General features: G+C 46.3%; 1 protein-coding gene and 1 pseudogene across 2 annotated transcripts in view; both read left to right on the top strand.

Annotated features, from left to right (window-relative positions):
• COMMD10 (COMM domain containing 10) overlaps positions 1 to 21026 on the top strand; it is a 924871-nt gene that overhangs the window by 311108 nt on the left and 592737 nt on the right. The gene's annotated exons all lie outside the window — the stretch shown is intronic.
• Positions 853 to 965, top strand: LOC132537306 (U6 spliceosomal RNA; annotated as a pseudogene).

Here is a 21026-nt window from a genome sequence, read left to right on the forward strand (position 1 = left end):
AGTCTTCCTTTAATGTGGGTTAGCTTCTTAGGGAAAAAAAAGAGTCTTTTTCAACTTGTCGACTTGAAAAATGCTCCCCCTTTTTCCCTGTATGAACAGATTGGGTGGAGAGAGGAAAGGAAATGCTAATGATAGTCTCTCGCTCTTCTCTTCTCTTCTCTTCTCTTCTCTTCTCTTCTCTTCTCTTCTCTTCTCTTCTCTTCTCTTCTTTCTCTTCTCCTCTCTTCTCTCTATTAAAAAGTCAACTGATGGACAATTATGTGGAAATATTTGGAGTGGGTTATAGCTCACAGACTGGGAAAAGGCCTGGTGAGTGAAGATGAAGTTTCCCCACTTCAGTCTTTCACCAGCTCTTTCTATGAAGAGGTACTTTGTTCCCAAGAAACTTTGTAGGTACTGAGGATAGGGGCAGTGATCTGGACAGGGAGAGAGAGGGTGCCGTGTGGAGCTTGAGAACATAATTTCTTGAACTTACCCAAATAGCCAAAGAAAAGACTGATTTACCTTAGAGAATTCTCTTTTAATTATACTCATCTGTTGTTATACATAGCTATTGGAGCTGGTGATGGTGTACCTGGTTGAGTGCACACATTACAATGAGCAAGAACCTGGGTTCAAGCCTTCTGGTCCGCACCTGCAGGGGGGAAGGCTTCTTGAGTGGTAAAGCTGTGCTGCAGGTATTTCTCTTTTTCTCTGCCTCTCTAGCTCCTCCCTCTCCTTTTCAACTTCTCTCTGCTTTTATCACAAAAAAGGGGGAGGGGAGCACTGAGGGTGGTGGATTGGTTGTGCAGACACCTGAAGTCCAGCAATAGCCCTGGTGGCAATAAAAAAAAAGCTATTGAAAAGAAATAAGTGCCCGCCGCTTCAGCAGCACATATTCTAAAACTGGAATGACACAGAGAAGATCAGCATGGCCCCTAAAAAAAAGGAGAAAAAAAATCTTTAAAAAAAGGAAAGCAATCTCTGGCATGTTGCCCATCTGAGGGAGAGTTAGGGATATAGCTTATCTGCCATTTTTGCCCCCATTTTGGTCCACAGAGTAGGGCCGCATAAGAAAGTGGTGGTGGGGAGTCAGGCGGTAGCGCAGCAGGTTAAGCGCAGGTGGCACAAAGCGCAAGGACCAGTGTAGGGATCCTGGTTCGAGTTCCTGGCTCCCCACCTGCAGGGGGAATCATTTCACAGGAGGTGAAGCAGGTCTGCAGGTGTCTAGCTTTCTCTCCCCCTCTCTATCTTCCCCTCCTCTCTCCATTCTCTCTGTCCTATCCAACAACGACGGCATCAACAACAACAACAATAATAACTATAAGGGCAACAAAAGGGAATAAATAAATATAAATAAATAAATAAAGTGGTGGTGGTGGTAATATAGTTGAGATATTGGGATAGAATATAGTTGAGGTAGCTTCCCCAGAGACACACCCTCCTAGGGAAAGAGAGAGGCAGACTGGGAGTATGGACCGACCAGTCAACGCCCATGTTCAGCGGGGAAGCAATTACAGAAGCCAGACCTTCCACCTTCTATAACCCACAATGACCCTGCTCCCAGAGGGATAGAGAATGGGAAAGCTATCAGGGGAAGGGGTGGGATATGGAGATTGGGTGGTGGGAATTGTGTGGAGTTGTACCCATCCTACCCTATGGTTTTGTTAATTAATCCTTTCTTAAATAAAAAAAAAGAATATAGTTGAGGTTTGTAAAAATCGAGTCTATACCACTCATCAAGTATACATCCTTATTTCTGTGTCCAACGGGAAACGGTGGTTATGCAGAACTGTGAGTAAACAGATTGTTCTGGAAAAAAAGAGGAACTGTCCCCAGGAACAGGAAGGACAGAGCTGTCCCAGACTCACAATAAACAGGCAGAGAGAGAGAGAGACTCCAGCCTTATGTTGCAAGAGGATGGATGAACTCAGTGTTCTGGTAGAGAGCTGACTGGGCAATCTATTCCCTCTCATTTGAGAGAAAACACACTATAGAACCCTGCTCATTATGGGATACCAGTGAAGCATAAGGAAGCAATACAAGGGCTGTGGATGGTGATACAATGATTACTGCATTCGGAACACAACTCTGGGAGTTTTTCCATGTCTAAATTCACTTAATCCTCGATACATCTTGTTGAAAGGAAGAGCTATTATGAACCCTCATTGTACACTTGCAGAAACCGAGACGCAGAGAGATTAAGCAGCGTGGCTAAAGTCACACACACCTGAAATGTGTGTGTGTGTGTGTGTGTGTGTGTGTGTGTGTGTGTATTTCCACTTGAGTACACTGAGACCCAAGACTTTTAATGACTGAACATTCAATACGGAGAAAGAAAAACAAAGTCACAGGAACAATAAAGCCAATGGAAGCAATATCATGACCCAGACCTGACGGCTATGAGGCAGGGATAGAGAGCAACAATTCCCTGAGTTACCAAGTCCCCACCATGTCCCAGCTTCATATGGACTCTCTCCAGAGACCAAGGACAGGAAGTCTCTAGTGGGAAGCAAATGGAAGTAGTTCGGCTCTGTTGACCCTCACCTTGTCCCTAGGCTGATGACTGTGACAGGAAACACACCCTTTGCTGATATTGGAGTTGACATAAGTTGGAGAGGGTCCCCAGGAAGGTAGCCTGCCTGTGGTGGCCAGGATGGGGAGATGGCTTGTGGGTATGGAGGGTAGCTTAGTGGACTCAATGTCACCACATAATTCCCTGAGAAAATTGTCTTGGTCAGGGGTAGATAGCATAATGGTTATGCAAAGTGACACTCATGCCTTACACACCAAAGTCCTAGGTTCAGTCCCCTGCACCACCATAAGCTAGAGCTGAGCAATTTTCTGGTAAAAAAAAAAAAAAAAAGAAGGAAACTGTCTCCAGTGGGACTCTCACAGGGCTCATCAGTATTTCTTCCTTCTTTTCCTGTTGGAGCAAGAGTGGACTTGAAGAGGTTCAATAATGCCTTGACCTTGGGCAAGGAGGCCAGGATGAGAGAGACTCCTCTTCTGTCCCGATGTCACCCACACTCCGTCCTGGCTTGTCCTCTCTGTATGAACAATACCCCCCTGCCCCCTCTTTCTTCTCTCATTAACCCAGGCTGCCTTTGAACGCCCAAGCCTCCACTGAAAGTTATTCTAATATGTTTCACATGGAACACTAATGCACATAGGTGTGAGTGAAGTTATTGGGGCTTGAGGGCAGGTGGCAGAAGTGACTCATTCCTCACCTCGGTCAGCCAATGGCAGACAGAGGTGGTGCTTCGGGAACAAGGGCAGTGAAGTCACCGATGCAAGAAATGAATCACAGCTGCTGGCTCATGCCCGCCCCAAGCCAGAGCTTCTCTTGCTCCTGTCCATCTCCATTTTCTCCTTGTCCTATCAAAGGGAATAGGTAAAGTTTTTTTTTTAAAAAAGTTCCTGTCTATTCATGTAACATTAACTATATTGTAATCTATTAATATCCAGAGAGAGAGAGACATAAGAAGGAAGATAAGGAAGATGAGGAAGAGGAGGAGGAGGAGATCACTCAGGGTTAGTCCCAGTGCTTTTTCCCCAGGATGTAGTATCAAGGCCATGTCAAATTAAGCTTCTGTGATGCCCTGTCCACAGAGGGGATTCCAGGAGGACAAAGAAGGAGTTTTTTGGGGGGGTCCTTAAATTCGACAGAAATAAGGACTATGAGGGCCAGGTGGTAGCACACCTGGTTAAGTGCACACATTACAGTGCACAAGGATCCAGGTTTAAGCCCACCTACAGGGGGAAAGCTTCATGAGTGGTAAGTAGGGCTGAAGGTGTCTCTCTGTCTTTCTCCCTCTCTATCTCCCTCCTTCTTCTTTCAATTTCTCTATGTCTCTATCAATCATAAGTAAATAAAAGTATTTATTTATTTTAAATTTATTTTTATTGGGGGATTAATGTTTTACAATTGACAGTAAATACAACAGCTTGTATATGTGTAACATTTCCCAGTTTCCCACATAATAATACAAGCCCCACTAGGTCCTCTGCCATCATGTTGCAGAACCTGGATCCACCCCACCCCCACTCCAGAGTCTTTTACTTTGGTGCAATACACCAACACCAGTCCAAGTTCTGCTTAGTGCTTTCTCTTCTGATCTTGTTTTTCAACTTCTGCCTGTGAGTGAGATCATCCCATGTTCACCTTTCTGTTTCTGACTTATTTCACTTAACATGATTTCTTCAAGCTTCAAGATGGACTGAAAATGGTGAAATCACCATTTTTAATAGCTGAGTAGTATTCCATTGTATATACATACCTCAATTTGCTCAGCCACTCATCTGTTGTGATAAATAAATAAAACATTTAAAATAAATGAATAAAATATTTAAAGAAGAAGCAATAAGAATGGGGGCAGGTGGTAGTGCACCTGGTTAAGCACACACATTACAGTGTGCAAGGATCTAGGTTCAAACCACTGATCCCCACCTGCAGGGGAAAACCTTCAGGAGCGGCGAAACAGGGCTGCAGGTGTCTTTCTGTTTCCCTCTCTGTCTCCCCCTCCTCTCTCAATTTTTCTCAGTCTCTATTCAGTAGAAAATAAATAAATAATAAAAATTAAAAAGAAGTAATAAGAATTATGCATGGCTAAACACTTTCTCCTAGTACTGTGGTTCAAGCCCCTCACCCTCACCTGCAGGGGGGGAATCGTCATGATTGGTAGAGCTGTGCTACACATTTCTCTCTGTCTCTCCTTCTCTAGCTCTCTTCCATTTCATTTCTCCTTGTCTCATCAAAAGAAATAGGTAAAGTCTTGAAAAAATTCCAGTCTGGGAGTCGGGCGGTAGCGCAGCGGGTTAAGCGCACGTGGCGCAAAGCTCAAGGATCAGCGGAAGGATCCCGGTTAAAGTGCCTGGCTCCATGCCTGCAGCGGAGTCATTTCACAGGCAGTGAAGCCGGTCTTCAGGTGTCTGTCTTTCTCTTCCCCTCTCTGTCTTCCCTTCCTCTCTCCATTCTCTCTGTCCTATCCAACAATGACAACAACAAGAATAACTACAATAAAAACAATAAGAGCAACAAAAGGGAATAAGTAAATAAATAAAAAGAACAAAAGAAAGAAGAAAAAGAAAAAAATGTTTTAAAAAGTTCCGGTCTATCCCTGTAACATTAATTATATTGTGATCTATTAATATCCAGAGAGAGAGAGAGACATAAGAAAGAAGATGAGGAAGAGAAGGAGGAGATCACTCAGGGTTAGGATGTCAGGAATTCTTGATGTTATTGAGATGTTACATACAGCTACTAAAAGAAAATTTAAAAAGTTAAGGCCCAGGATGGGATATGGTGGCCAAAGTGCTGGATTTGAAAGCATGAGGTCCTGATTTCAGTCTCCTGCCTCACATGCACCAGAGTGATCTTTTGTCTTTTGGTTCTCACATATATGATATAAATCATTTTGTTTTTCAAGTTCAGGTCTGGTCAGCAGGTCCCCACAATGGGAAAACTGTATCTCTAAGTGGAAAATCTGAGTGACTAGCTGGACTTTTCAAGACCATTCTGTCTGTACCAACAGTCCACAAGTTAGAACTAGTTCCTTGGGCCAGGCAGTAGAACACACACATCACCATGTTTGAAGACCTAGCTCAAGCACTGGATCTTACCTGCAGAAGGAGGAGAAGCTTCACAAGCAGTGAAACAGGGAGTCGGGCTGTAGCGCAGCGGGTTAAGCACAGGTGGCGCAAAGCACAAGGACCGGCATAAGGACCCCGGTTCGAACCCGGCTCCCCACCTGCAGGGGAGTCGCTTCACAGGTGGTGAAGCAGGTTTGCAGGTGTCTGTCTTTCTCTCCTCCTCTCTGTCTTCCCCTCCTCTCTCCATTTCTCTCTGTCCTATCCAACAACGACAACAACAATAACTACAACAATAAAAAAACAACAAGGGCAACAAAAATAAAAATAAATAAATAAATAAATATAAAAAATTTAAAGAAAAAATAAAAAACAAGCAGTGAAACAGCAGCTCTACTTTACCGCTTCTGAAGCTTCCCCCTCCCTGGGAGGTGGGGACCAGGGGCTTGAATTTGGGTTCTTGTGTGTTGTAATGCATGCACTTAATGAGGTGCTCCACTGCCTGGCCCAGCTACAAGTTTTTCAAACACACCTGCAGCCCCAGCTGTATTTTAATAAATACTGTTTGCTGAGCATGGCAGACGCTGCTACATGATTCAGAATCATGTCACACTCTACATCAAGGCCATCCTCCCAGCCAACTTTATGTGCTGAATCCCTGTATACTGGGACTTGACTGATGTCTGATTAGTTTTGGTCTCTTTATACCACATGAACCTACTCTGCATTGTCCTTCTAGCTTGCTCCAACCTGTTGTGAAGAATACTTAGTGGCATAGAAATGTCTTGATATTATTTTCTTTGTTTAAATGGGAATTTCTTTTATTTTTATTGATTCCCTTTTTAAGTTGTTGGATAGAGACAGAGGAGTTGAGAGAGAAGGGGGAATAGAGGAGGGAGGGAGGGAGGGAGAGAGAGAGAGTGAGAGAGACCAGTAGTACTGCCTCATCACTTCTGAGACATCTACCCCCACTCAAGTGGGGACAGAGGGCTTGAACCTGAGTCCTTATGCACTGTAACATGTGCTCAGCTGGATGTGCCATCACCCAATGCCATATTTATTTACTTACTGGAAAGAGACAGAGAGAAAAACTAAGGGGGAGATAGAGAAAGAAAAGAGAGTTGGCCAGGTGGTGGTGCCCCTGCTTAAGTGTACCTATTACTGTGCCCAAGGACCCAGGTTCAAGTCCCCAGTCCCCACCTGCAGTGGGAAAGCTTCACAAGTGATGGAGCAGGTCTGCAGGTGTCTCTCTTTTTCTGTCTCTCCATCTCCCCTCCTTGCCTCTTGATTTCTGGCTGCCTCTAACCAATAAATAAAGATAATAAAAACGGAGAGAAGGTGAAGGAAGACATACTGATATTTATAAGACTACTGTGCATCTGCCCTAGCCCATCCATTGCCAATCAAACAGGGAAAATGTCTCCTTGATTGACAGCCTGCCTAGACTATAAGTCTCCCAACTCCTCCTGTAGCCTCTCATCTTTCCTCTGGTTTCAAGAGGTTGAAGGAACCAGGCAGCTCAATGGGTCTGACATTCTGCCTTGCTGGCGTCACCAGCCCTGCCCACAGGGGACCCAAGAGACACCTGGTGTGACTCAGGAAGGATGGTCCTTCCAGTGGGAGAGATCAGACAACTCTCTGTGCCCCTGGCAGGCAGTCCTGTTCCTCAGTCTGCTGTCAGAGCACTTCCTTTCTCTCTCTGCCAGGAGCCTCCCCTCCAGGGCTGTTGATTGCCTCATAAATCAGGGCTTTTGTCTTCTTCCCTTTAATCTCATTAAATAGTAGCAATTAAGTGTGTTCTGAATGCAATCACCCTCTTCTTGTTGGGTCCTGGGAAACAAGTCTTCCCAAGAGGTGTGTGTGTGTGTGTGTGTGTGTGTCCAGGCTCCTTATTTATTTTTTTATTATTGATTTAATAATGATTAACAAAATTGTAAGATAACAGGGGTAAAATTCCATGCACTTAACACCACCAGAGTTCTGTGTCCCATCCCCTTCACTGGAAGCTTCCCTATTCTTTATCCCTCTGGGAGTATGGACCACAATTCCTTGGGGTATACAGAGGGTAGGAATTCTGGCTACTGTAACTATTTCTCTGCTGCACTGGACACGGACATTGGCAGGTCGATCCATACCTCCATTCTGTTTCTATCTTTCCCTAGTAGTAGTTGGGCTCTGGAGAGTTGAAGTTCTGGGACACATTGCTGAGGTTGTCTACCAGGGTAGGTTAGGATGGCATCATGGTAGCATCTGCAACTTGGTGGCTGCAAGGTGGTAAGATATAAAGCAGGACAAATTGTTCAGTGTACAGGAACCTAAAGGTAGGAATACAGCAAATGAAACTAGGGGTCTTCATGTGGGAAGTAGATAAGAAGTCCATTTTAGGTTTATTCCAAGGAGACCATGACTTTAGTAATTTTTGTCTGAGCCCGAGAGCTAACATGCAGGTGGACTAAAAGTATTGTCTGGGAAGATGGGGTCAGAATTGAGACAAGGCCTAGAAAGCTGGGTTAGGGCAGAGTAGCTCCCAAATATGAGGGAAGTATATAAATACTGTTAACTATAAACCCCATCGATCTGACCCAGGGCTCCTATCTATTCATATCCAGACTCCTCTGAAGAAAAGAGTAGAGACATCAAGAGGGGGGTCTCAGTAAGGAGCATATGTTTTCAGGTATGTATAGAGCCATGAGGGAGGTCAGATTCCAAGGTTTATCTGGAACACCTGGACATGGGACACAGGGTTGGAAGGGCTCCAACAGGGTGTCCACTCCACCAGGAAGAGGAAACACCCACCTTCTGTGCAATGGTCTCTGAGTCTCCAACCATCAGACAGGGATGCGATGGTATAGGGAAGAGGAAGGATTTAGAAGTAGATCACTGGGGTTGACCCCAAATCTTCATCTGAAATGTTCTTTCCTTTAGGTTCATGATTAGTCAACGATTTGTTCTGCTTTCTTTTTTAAAGCAATATATATATATATATATATATATATATATATATATATATTCTTTTCTTTCCTTTTTTTTTTATAAGGAGGAAACATTGACAAAACCATAGGATAAGAGGAGTACAACTCCACACAATTCCCACCATCAGAACTCTGTATCCCATCCCCTCCCCTGATAGCCTTCCTATTCTTTCTCCCTCTGGGAGTATGGACCCAAGGTCATTGTGGGGTGCAGGAAGTGGAAGATCTGGCTTCTGTAATTGCTTCCCTGCTGAACATGGGCATTGGTAGGTCAATCCATACTCCCAGCCTGCCTCTCTCTTTCCCTAGTGGGGTGGGGCTCTGCGGAAGTGGGGCTCTAGGACACATCAGTGGGATTGTCTGTTCAGGGAAATCTGTTTGGCATCATGGTAGCATCTGGAACCTGGTGGCTGAAAAGAGAGTTAACATATAAAGCCAAGTAAGTTGTTTACCAATCATGAATCCAAAGGCTGGAATAGTGCAGATGAAGAATTGGGGGTGGGTCTCTGTTTTGTAGATAGTGTAGGCCTATTTTAGTTATATTCCAAAGGGCCCATGACTATACTAGTTTTTTCCCCCTGAGCCTGAAATCTGATATGCATGTAGGTGGATCCTATATTTCCCCCAGTCCTGGAACCTCTAGGGTGGAGCTCACTTTCCTGCATGCTTCTCTCATTCATACCAAATGATATTGCATCTGCCCATCCTAACCTAATCAACGCAATGAGTACCACCTCATCATGCTTCACTTCGGAATGTGTCCTGGGACACCAGGCATGGAATGTCAACCCTTCAGCCTCATTACTCAGGTGAGACCTTTCCTTTCATAGCATTCTCTAATTCCATTCCAGGTGGTTCACTTCCTAACAAAGTCCCAAAACCTAGATATAGATCAGGTCCCATGAGATAGGGCATATGTTCACATGTATCCATAAATTTGGGCAAAATATGTACCTGAAAGCAAAAGTACACAGTAGTCTGCAGTGAGCCTGTATAAAGTTCATAATGAAATAGTGTCTACTTAGATACCCTCCTCACCTACTTCCTATTATACTTCCCTTACTCATGCCAAAGCTAACCTTATCAAATCAAGGACTGCAAAAGCTGAATAAGGTCAAGAGACTGGCATACTTTAATGATGACTCTTTAGTCACTATCAGGCCACTCCATCAACTGGGGCCCTATTTGGGGAGTTCTGAGATTCCCAAACAGACATGATGGACCTAGACCTTGAATAGAACCCTCTCTCCATTGTTACTGGTCATTTCTATCAGGAACAACACAATATACACCTTTGGGGGCCCCCATAGAACCTTGCCCTTAGCTTGGATCAACAAAGGTAGAGAATCTCCCATCCTCTGAAGGGAGGATGGACAGCATACTCTGTTTACCACCAGAGGAGGATGGGTCCTGATATTGGGGCAGCTTGGAACGTTCCTACTTATGACCACAGAATGTGAGCTCAGATCTAGAGGGATGCAGAGGTCACATAGGCTCCTAAGCTGAATATGGGCCCCAGATCAGATCAAATCGATGGGGTTTACAATCAACAATATTTATACACCTTTCCCATATCTGGGAGCTACTCTCTTCCCTGATTCAGGTTTCTGGTCCTTTTTTCCAGCCATGACATCATCTCCCCAGACAATAACTTGGATCCACCTGCATATCAGATTGTTTTGCTTTCTATCTTAACTCTTTTCAGCCACCAGATTCCAGATGATACCATGATGCCAACCAGACTTCTCTGGGCAAATGACCCCACCAATGTGTCCTAGAACCCCTCCTCCCCAGACTTCTGCCCCACTAGGGAAAGAGAGAGGCAGGCTGGGAGTATGAATGAACCTGCCAATGTCCATGTTCAGCGGGGAAACTACTACAGAAGCCAGACCTTCCACCTTCTGTACTCCAAAATGACCCTGGCTCCCTACTCCCAGAGTAATAAAGAATAGGAAAGCTCTCAGCAGATGGGATGGGATATGGAATTTTGGTGGTGGGAATTGTGTGAAATTGAACCCCTCTTATCCTATGGTCTTGTCAATATTTCCATTTTGTAAATAAAAATTATATAATTTTTTTAAAAAAAAGTAGATTACTGGGGGTGTGGAGGTGCACCCAGTTAAGTGCACATAATAGGAAGTGCAAGCTGTTCAAGTCCCTGCTCCCTACTTGCAGGGGGCTTTGCTTCACAAGGGATGAAGTAGGCCTGCAGGTGTCTTTCTCTGTCCCTGTCTCTCTCCCCTTCCTCTCTCAATTTCTCTCTGTCCTGTCCAATAAAATGGAAAAAAAAAAGGCCGCCAGGAGCAGTGGATTTGTAGTGCCAGCACTGAGCTCCAACAGTAACCCTGAAGGCAAAAAAAAAAAAAAATTAAAGTAGTTCACTAGTGGCTGGGCAGTGGTAGATCACTAGTGGCTGGGCAGTGCTGTTGAGTACACATGTTAACATGGTTAAGGGTCTGGGTTCAAACCTCCGGTCCCCACCTGCAGAGGGGAAGCTTCTTGAGCAGTGAGGCTGTGCTGCAGGTGACTATTTCCTTCTCCCTTCTTAATTTCTCTCTGTTATATCAAAACAAACAAGTAAAAAAATATTAAATGTCTTGATTAGTGACATCCAGGAGATAGCTCACCTGGTAGAGGGTGCTGTTTATGATGTGTAATGCCCTGGGCTTGAACCCCCATACCATATGGCAATACTGAGGCACCAGGGAAATTTCCACATTGGTGGGACAGTACTGTGGTGTCTGTATCTCTTCCTTTATCTGTCTGTCTCTCTGAAATTAAAAGAATTAAGAGTCAGCCCAGGAGTAGTGGGATCTCCAAGGTGGAAGGGCCTACACATCTCAAGCAAGCAAGCAAGCAAAATGGAAGTGTTTGGTGGGGGCACAAATGTTGCTCTGTGTGACTGAGGCCCCAGCAGACCTTGAGCACCACCCTGTGTAGGCAGATGTGGGTGTGTGTGTCACTTAGAGCAGCCATGGGCTTCCCATACTCTCACTTCCAGACAAGACGTGGGTGGGTCCAGGCAAGACTGGAGAAAGCTTGGAGTCAGTGAGACATTGTTGGTATGCTTCTAATTCTGCTTTTAAAAACCCCTTCTGTTTCATTTGGTTTAATCCCCCCCATGCATTCTATTTTCATAACACTGTATTCTATTTACATAACCTCTGTTTACAAGCACCACCCTCCCTCCAGGGCATTGGTGGTTCAGTGGTAGAATTCTCACCTGCTCCACCCCCTCTCCTTGTCATACCCTGATTTTCACCAGTCACTTTTCTCTCCACCCTCTCTGCTTCGCATCCTGTTCCCACCCTACTGGGCTAGTATATTTATAAGGACAAGATTGTTTGTAGTTTTTAGTTTAGCTTAGCTTGGTATAGATTGCGCTGCGTCCTGCATGAATAAAGAGATACTGCGTACAACCCAGCCATGAGTCCCGGGTCGTCTGTTACCCACAAGCCAGCCCGGCGAAAACAACAAGACATGTCTTTGGTTCCCAGACACCTGACACCTGCGTTGTTTAGCTAGCTTGTCCTATTTAGAGAAAGAGGGCCGGTGGAGTTGGGCAGTAGTAATGCAGTGAGTTAAGCGCACATAGTGTGAAGTACAAGGACCTGTTCAAGGATCTTGGTTCGAGCCTCCAGATCCCCACCTGTAGGGGAGAAGCTTCATAAGCAGTGAAGCAGGTCTGCGGGTGTCTGTTTTTCTCTCTTCCTCTCTGTCTTCCCTTCCCTCCCAATTTCCCTCTGTCCTATACAAAAAAAAAAAATGTCCACTAGGAGTAGTAGATTCGTACTGCAGGCACTGAGCCAAAATGATAATCCTGGAGGAAAAAAGAAAGAAAGAAAGAGAGAGAGAGAGTAGGTAGTGGTATACTTGGTAGAGAGCACCTGTTAGAATGCTCAAGAACGTGGGTTCAAGCCTCTGCTTCCCACCTGCATGGGAGGAACTTTTGCTAGTGGTGAAGCAATCCCACAGGTGTCTCTGTCTCCTCTTTCCTTCTCAATTCCTCTGTTTCTATCTGAAGTAAATAAATAATATATATATATATTTAAATATATTTTTTATTTAAGAAAGGATAAATTAACAAATCCATAGGGTAGGAGGGGTACAACTCCACACAATTCCCACCACCCAATCTCCATATCCCATCCCCTCCCCTGATAGCTTTCCCATTCTCTATCCCTCTGGGAGCATGGACCCAGGGTCATTGTGGGTTGCAGAAGGTGGAAGGTCTGGCTTCTGTAACTGCTTCCCCGCTGAACATGGGCGTTGACTGGTCGGTCCATACTCCCAGTCTGCCTCTATCTTTCCCTAGTAGGGTGGGTCTCTGGGGAAGCGGAGTTCCAGGATACATTGGTGGGGTCTTCAGTCCAGGGAAGCTTGGCCGGCATCCTGATGCCATCTGGAACCTGGTGACTGAAAAGAGAAACAGAGAAATAAAGAAGAGAGAGAAAGAAATAGAGACCACAGCAGCAAGTCAGGATGGCCGAGCAGTCTAAGAAAGGGAGACCACAGCACCAAAACTTCCTTCAGTGTAGTGGGGACCAGGCCTGAACGTGGCAAAGCAGTACACTATCCAAATGAGCTAAAGCAGACACACACACACACACACACACACACACACACAGAGAGGGGGGGGCGCACACACACACAGAAGGGGGCACACACACACATGTGGGGCACACACACAGAGGGGCACACACACTCAGAGGGGGGCACACACACAGAGGGGGCACACACACACAGAGGGGGGCACACACACACAGAGGGGGCACACACACACAGAGGGGGCACACACACAGAGGGGGACACACACACAGAGGGGGACACACACACAGAGGGGGATACACACACAGGGGGACACACGCACAGAGGGGAGCACACACACAGGGGGGAGCACACACACAGGGGGGCACACACACAGAGGGGACACACACACAGAGGGGGACACACACACAGAGGGGGACACACACAGAGGGCAACACACACAACACACTCACACATAGAGGGGGCACACACACACACAGAGGGGCACACACACAGAGGGGGACACACACAACACACTCACACATAGAGGGGGCACACACACACACACGGGGGGGCACACACAACACACTCACACATAGAGGGGACACACACACACAGAGGGGGACACACACACAGAGGGGGCACACACACACACATACACACACACTTTTTTTTTTCAAATTGAAATCTTGAGTGATCTGGCTACTTGAGAGAGGAATGAAGTAAGAGAAGCACCCACAGCCTCTAGGCTCACCCTGTGCTCTAAGCTTCATGCCCTGCTTTGGTGTCAAGACAACACGGGCAGCCAGCGGTTGGCTAACCTGGAAATTGTTCATGTTATCATGTGCAAGGACCTGGGTTCAAGTCCTGGGTTAGTATAGGGGAGCTTCCACAGGGAGGAAACTTCGTGAGTGGTGGAGCTGTGCTGCGATGTTTCCCTCTTGAGGAAAGAAAAGGAAGAATGGTTATGAAAAGCAGTGGAACTGTGTGGGAACTAGTAATAATCCTGGTGGCGAAAAGAAAGATAACATATCCTCACTGGTTTTGTGTGTGTGTGTGTGTGTGTGTGTGTGTGTGCACAAGACAGAGCACGGGAGTGTTTTGGAGAATGAGACTCAGGCTGCCCTTGTCTCTTGAGCCTGAACCCAGCAGGCATCTGTGCTCCTGCCCTTTCAGAAAGCCCTGCCCACAGAGCTGCTATTGTTCTCTGCAGGTAACAAATGCAGTGGCCTGGGCCAGCCACCCAGAAGCCCAGCTGCTTCCACTCCCCCATCCCCCCGCCCTCCAATGAGAAGGGTGCTTTGTTTTAATGGCCACATTTGTTGTTTGGAAGGATGCACTCTCACCACGTAGCTATCTGGGTGACCTTTTCAGATGTGCAGCATGCAAATATATCCCAGTGAAAGGTTGGGATTGGTTTGGAAAGGTTATCTCCATTTGCCGGGATGGCTGTCTTTACAAAAGAGGAAAGTTCATAGGAGGAACCCAGGCCCGGGTGTAGCCCAGGAAGAAGGTCATCTGGTCTACCCCCTTGCAGGCACTGGGCCCTACCTGTTAGTGGCTACTTGCCCTGGCTTTGTACCCCAGCAGCCAAAGACACCATGCCCCACTCCTGCCCACCATAGCCCCCATGGCCTGCTTCCTCATAACTGGCTCTCGGAGCAGATGTGATGCATTTTTAGTGGCCCCAAGATAAACTATGCAAAGCTCTCATCCCTCTGAACAGCTGAGCCTCTGTTAATAGGTTCCTTTTTAAAAAAATATTTCTTTCTTTCTTTTTGTTGCCCTTGTTGTTTTATTGTTGTTGTTATTGATGTCTTCATTGTTTGATAGGACAGAAAGAAATGGGAAGGGAAGACAGAGAAGGGGAGAGAAAGATAGACACCTGCAGACCTGCTTCACCACCTGTGAAGTGACTTCCCTGCAGGTGGGGAGCCTGGGTTGGAACCGTGATCCTTCTGCTGGTCCTTGCGCTTTGCGCCACCTGCATTTAACCCACTGCGCTACCGCCCAACTCCCTGTTAATAGGTTCTTAAGGTGTTTGTTGAGGGGATGACATATTAATGGTTCGCCCTCTAGATGACTCTATTTAAATAAGTGCCCTCTTGGAACATGGAAAAAAGAAGAAAAATCTGGAAACTTGGCTGAGATTGGTGTGTTTCTTATGACTGCAGAGAGGTCTGATAACCCCTTCTGCCCAATTTCAGGCTGGTAGTGGGGGAGAAATGGATTTTAAATGAGACTTCCCTCAGATTTAAGCTGCTGGAGGAAAAGGTGTGTGTGTGTGTGTGTGTGTGTGTGTGTGTGTGTGTTGGGAGTGTTTGGATTTCTTGCCCAGCCCCCCAGCTCCTCCCAGTAAAAATAGACTATTTATTTCCCTTCAGGGTGGAGGCCCACGGCAGCAAATTAACCTTCCAGATCACATGGAGCCAGGGTGGGAGAGAAGCCTCAGAGGAGCCATGGGCCTCAGAGAAGTGCGAGAAGCAGCGCGTGGGGGCTGCAGGGGACGGGTGTGAAGTTGTAATGAATCACGTCAGCTGTTGACCGAGGATTCACAGCAAACAGCTGCGTGTGTGAGCAGCAGCCTGGTCCCGGGGGAAGCAGGTGGTGGAGATGCTGGGGACAGCCTGCCCCAACCTGCCTCCATTAGCCATAATTACACTTAGAACTTCTGCTGTGGGCGGGGAGGGAGAATGGGCAAGGAGCCACCGGGACACCCAGAGTCCCCACATTTAGCCGGTGGTGGTGAGCCAGCTGTCCAATGAGCCACAGTTGGCAAGTGACAGAAGGAGGCCGAGGCCTGAAGCCATTTGTCTTTGAAACCAGCTTGGAAATTGCAGGGAGTTCAGATAAATGGACACATTTACTAGCTAAAGCTCCATTCCAGTTCCTCATTGCCTCACTGGGGGCTCTTCCTGCAGGAGCAGTCGGAGGCCGGGGGGGGGGGGGGGGGGCGGGGGGTGCAAGGCTGGCCACATAAGGTCCCCCAGTGCAAGGCTGGCCCCAGTTCCCATGTCTGGTCCAGAACAGAAACCAAGCTGATGCATTCTGGGAGCACACATGATTTTATCACCGGCATTATGGAAGGCTCTTCACCCTGTACTCTAAGAACACACTGTAATCTAGTTCCTAGTGCTTTCTATATATCGGGGTTGTGCCACAATGGAGTCTCTCTCTCTCTCTCTCTGTCTCTCTCTCCTTCCCTTCCTCCCTCCCTCTCTCCCTCCTTCTCCTCTGCCCTCCCTCCTTCCCTCCCTCCCTCCCTCCCTCCCTCCTGGGTAGAGAAAGCCACCTTCCAGGGCTGCAGAGTTCTTTCATGATGGGGCTGGTTAACATTCTCTGTGTTGGGCCTGCAAAATAGCCTTCTAGGGAGGGTGTCCACTGCACTAGGGGAAGCTTGGGTACTGTGGTGTTTTGCCATCTCTCTGTCTCCACCTGAAAAAGTCAACTTGGGATGGACTACTGTAAATACATAAACAGAAAGAGGAAAAAAGAAAGAAAGAAAGAGAGAGAGAGAGAGAGAGAGAGAGAGAAAGAAAGAAAGAAAGAAAGAAAGAAAGAAAGAAAGAGTAAGAGAGGCCAGACGATGGCACATGTTACCATGAGCAAGGAGAGACTTCTAACAATGGTTCTTGGGGGGTGGGGTGGGGAGGAGGGGGAGCTACAGGAGCAGTGAAGCAGTGCTTGGAGTCTCTCTCTCTCTCTATTTCCCCTTCTCTCTCTCTGTCTCTCTCAATTTCTCTCTATCAAATAGTAAATAACTAGGGCCTGGACTGCGGTGCACCTGATGAGCACACAAATTACCATGTATAAGGCCCTGGGTTTAAGCCCCTGTTCCCACCAGCCGGGGGGGGGGGGAAGCTTCACAAGTAGTGAAGCAGGTCTACAAGTGTCTCTCTTTCTCTCTCTTTCTCTCCCTCACCTTCTTTTCTTAATTTCTTTCTGTCCTATCAAATCAAATAGAAAGGAAGAAGAACTGTACCATCGGGAGTAGCGCATTCATACTGCTGGCACCGGGCCTCAGTAATGATCCTGGTGGCAAAATAAATAAATAAATAAATAAATAAATAAATAAATAAATAAAATAAGCAAATAAATACATGGGCATAAATAAAAATTGCAATGTTTCCTTTCCCAATCAGAACTGAAATTAAGTGGCAGACGTTGACCTTTGCAAGCCTTTGGCCTTGTCACCTGTGTCCCTGGGACTGAGAGTGCAGGCTGGCAGGGCACCCCGAGGCCTGTGAGGAGGACACATTGCTGCTGGAGGAGGGGTCCGTGCTGGCTGTGCAGGACAGAACTGTCAGACCCCACTGTGTGGCCTCAGGCAAGGAGCCTCCTCCTGTGAAGCCCAGGCTCTTTGCTGGTCAGTGAGAAGCAGGGGCTCACTGACATTAGCCAGGGGCTCAGTGGTGGATGCACCTGCACTCTTGGGTTGTAATTGCTGGGTGTGTGTCTGTCTTCTGTTATCCTAGGTGAGGATCAGCCACTCTGATCACATTTTCCCACTGCTGGGAGAGTTCTGGCTATGAGGACCCCAGACTTGACGTGAGCACATTTGAATTGCTGTCAACCCTCCTCTACACACAAAGGTCAGCCGGGCTGGGAGGCTCCTGCTGCCTCCAAGTGGCTTTGTTTTTTTCTTTCTTTCTTTCTTTCTTTCTTTCTTTCTTTCTTTCTTTCTTCTTTCTTTCTTTCTTTCTTTTTTGCCTCCAGGGTTATCAATTTCTGGGGCTCGGTTCCTGCACTATGAATCCAACGCTCCTGGAGGCCATTTCCCCTATTTTGTTGCCTTTGTTGTTATTACTGTTGTTATTGCTGTTGTTGTTGGATAGGACAGAGAGAAATGGAGAGAGGAGGGGAAGACAGAGAGGGGGAAAGAAAGACAGACACCAGAAAACCTGCTTCACCGCTTGTGAAGCGACCACCCTGCAGGTGGGGAGCCGGGGACTCGAACCGGGATCTTTACTCTGGTCCTTGCGCTATGTGCCATGTGCGCTTAACCTGCTTCATTACCGCTCAGCAGCCCCTGCTTTGTCTTTTAAAGATAAGAACAAAGAGGGCCCAGGGCACTGCTCTACCATTCTATATGAGGTACCCAGGGCCTTGAAAATACAAGGCATGTGCTCTACTGCTGAACCATTGCCCTCACCCAGCTCATATTTTTGTCTGTCTTTCTGTCTGCTTTTTTCCCCCTTTCTTTCCACCAGGGTAATTATTAGGGCTCCTTGCTAACACTACGAATCCATTGCTCCTGGCAGCCACTTTTTCCTTTCCTTATGATTTTTATAGATAGGACAGAGAGAAATTGAGAAAGGATGGAGAGACAGGAGACAGATAGAAGGAAAAGAAGATAAACACCTGCAGACCTGCCTCATGGCTCGTGAAGTGGACCCCCCCCCCCCGCAGGTGAGGAGCAAGGGATTCGAACCCAGGTCCTACTGCATGGTAGCAGGTGCACTCATCCAGGTGTGATTCTACCTAGGTCCGTTTTTGTCTTTCTTGTGTGTATGTGGTACTCCAACAGGTTGTTGGAACTCTGACCTGCTCTGCTCCATTGCTCTTTGTTGTTGTTCATATCTGTTATCATCACTTTATTTTTGTCACTCTGTTTTTTTGGTCATCATCATGGTTTCACCTCTCTCAGCCAACATTTTCAGATAGAAGGAGAGAAACACACAGAGAGGGAGAGATACTACAGCTCTGAAACTTTCTTCATTGCTTGCTATAGAATCCCCATGTGGTGTGTTGAGGGCTCAGATCAGGGAGTGTGGTGGAAATTAAATGGAGGGAATGTGGGCAGAGAACTCTTTTGATGGGAATGGCAGGGAACTATACCTCTGTTGTCTTATAACTTTGTAAATCAATATTAAATCACTAATAAAATATAAAAAATATATAAAAAGATTATGGGGCCTGGGGGACAGCTCACCTAGGAGGGCACCTGCTTTGCCCTGCCCACCACCCTCCCTGATCTGAGCCCTCATAGATCATAGAGATGTGTTGACTACTATATGTATCTTTTTTTCCCCCTATGGTCCTGACTTCTCTTCCTGTCTCAGTTGCACCTATGATAATTATTACATCTGAATGTCCTTCCTTTTTCCCCCTCTTTTCTCTCAGGGTCTTAGAATTGGGATTGAGAACCCTCTAGCCATCTTCCCCTAACATTTCTCCTCCACTGGGAATATGGATCAAAATTCTATATGGGATGCAGAAGGTGGAAGGTCTGGCTTCTGTAATTGCTTCTCTGATGGACATGGATGTTGGCAGGTCCATCCATACCCCCAGCCTGTGGGGTAGGGCTCTGGGTAGTTGAGATTCTGGGACACATTAGTGAGGTTGTCTTCCCGAGGAAATCAGGATGAAATTATAGTAGCATCTGCAACTTGTTGACTGTAACTTAGTTTCTGAAGAAATGCTGGTTGTATTTTGGTGTGCCTTCAGGTGATTTTCCTGCACTGTGTTTTTTTTTTTTTTCTAGTTTATCAAGACAGCGATCTGAAATGCCTCTTACTTCATAGACAACGTATTTTTTCAAATCTAGTTAGATTTGATAATCTATGCCCTACAGCTCTTCTGTTACTTGGTGTTAAAACAACCAAATTGTTGAAAATCATCTTCTGTTTGCCAATTACTTCTATTCTTGGTGAAAATACGTGTACACACACATATTTAACTTTAGAGACAAAGGCAGTGAGGGAGAGAGAGAGAGAAAGAGACCATAGCACTGCAGCTTCAATATGGTGGGGGATGAACTGGTACCTGAGTTGTGCACATGGCAAAGCATCGTGTTACCCACGTGAGCTACTTTAAAAAAAAACAACTTTTAAAAAATGTTTATTTATTTATTCCTTTTTGTTGCCCTTGTTGTTTTATTGTTGTTGTTATGATGTCGTCGTTGTTTGATAGGACAGAGAGAAATCAAGAGAGGAGGGGAAGACAGAGAGAGGGAGAGAAAGAGAGACACCTGCAGACCTGCTTCACTACCTGTGAAGTGACTCCCCTGCAGGTGGGTAGCCGGGGGCTTGAACTGGGATCCTTATGCTGGTCCTTGTGTTTTGTGCCATGTGCGTTTAACCTGCTGCCTACACTACCGTCTTGACTTCCAGTTTCTTATCTCCTCGTAGTAGATGCCAGTACACCCCACCATCTGCCAGCTTGTCCTGTTCTACCACCATAGGATCCGGGGTCCTCAGCCCCCTTTCCGCTCTCTCCTGCTCCTCCTCCTTTAGAGTCCTGGGGTCTGCTGTCATAAACCATACTGAATTTAAGCTTCAAGCTTCACTCTGTGCCCCCCCCCCCGCTCCAGCTTTGCCCCTTCCATCCCACCTATGAGTGAGGTCATCGGTAATAACCATCCTTCTAGTTTCTCTCATTTTATGTGACTCCTTCCAAGTCCACTCGCAGTTGTGGCCTAGAGGGAAGGCTTACCCATTTCTCACAGGTGTATAGTATTCCATGCAACATACTACATATACTACAACTTTTGTAGTTACTCATCTGTGGGTAGGCATGGCTGTTTCAAAGTTTGGACTCCTGCAGAGAGAGCTGCCATGAACGCAGATGTGCAGAGATCTCTTTAGATAAGTGTTTCTGTCTTCTCTGGGGAGATGTCCAGGAGAGGAGCTACCAGTTCATATGGTAGGTCTATTTCTGGTATTCTGGAGCACCACTATGCTGTTTTCCATAGCGTCCAGACCCATCTTTATTCCCACCAAGAGTGCTACAGATATTCTTTCTTTTTAAACTTTTTTTATCTATTTATTTTTTTTAAATTTTATTTATTTTACTTGGTAAAACAGAGAGAAATTGAGAGGGATGGGGGAAGATGGGGAGAGAGACAGACAGATACCTGCAGTACTGTTTCACCACTTGTGAAGCTTTTCACCTGTATTTTCCCCTGCTGGTAGGGACCAGGAGCTCGAACCTGGGTCCTTGTTCATGATAATGCGCGCA

This window comes from Erinaceus europaeus, chromosome 2, assembly GCF_950295315.1.
Source record: "Erinaceus europaeus chromosome 2, mEriEur2.1, whole genome shotgun sequence".
In the NCBI taxonomy this organism is placed as follows: domain Eukaryota; kingdom Metazoa; phylum Chordata; class Mammalia; order Eulipotyphla; family Erinaceidae; genus Erinaceus; species Erinaceus europaeus.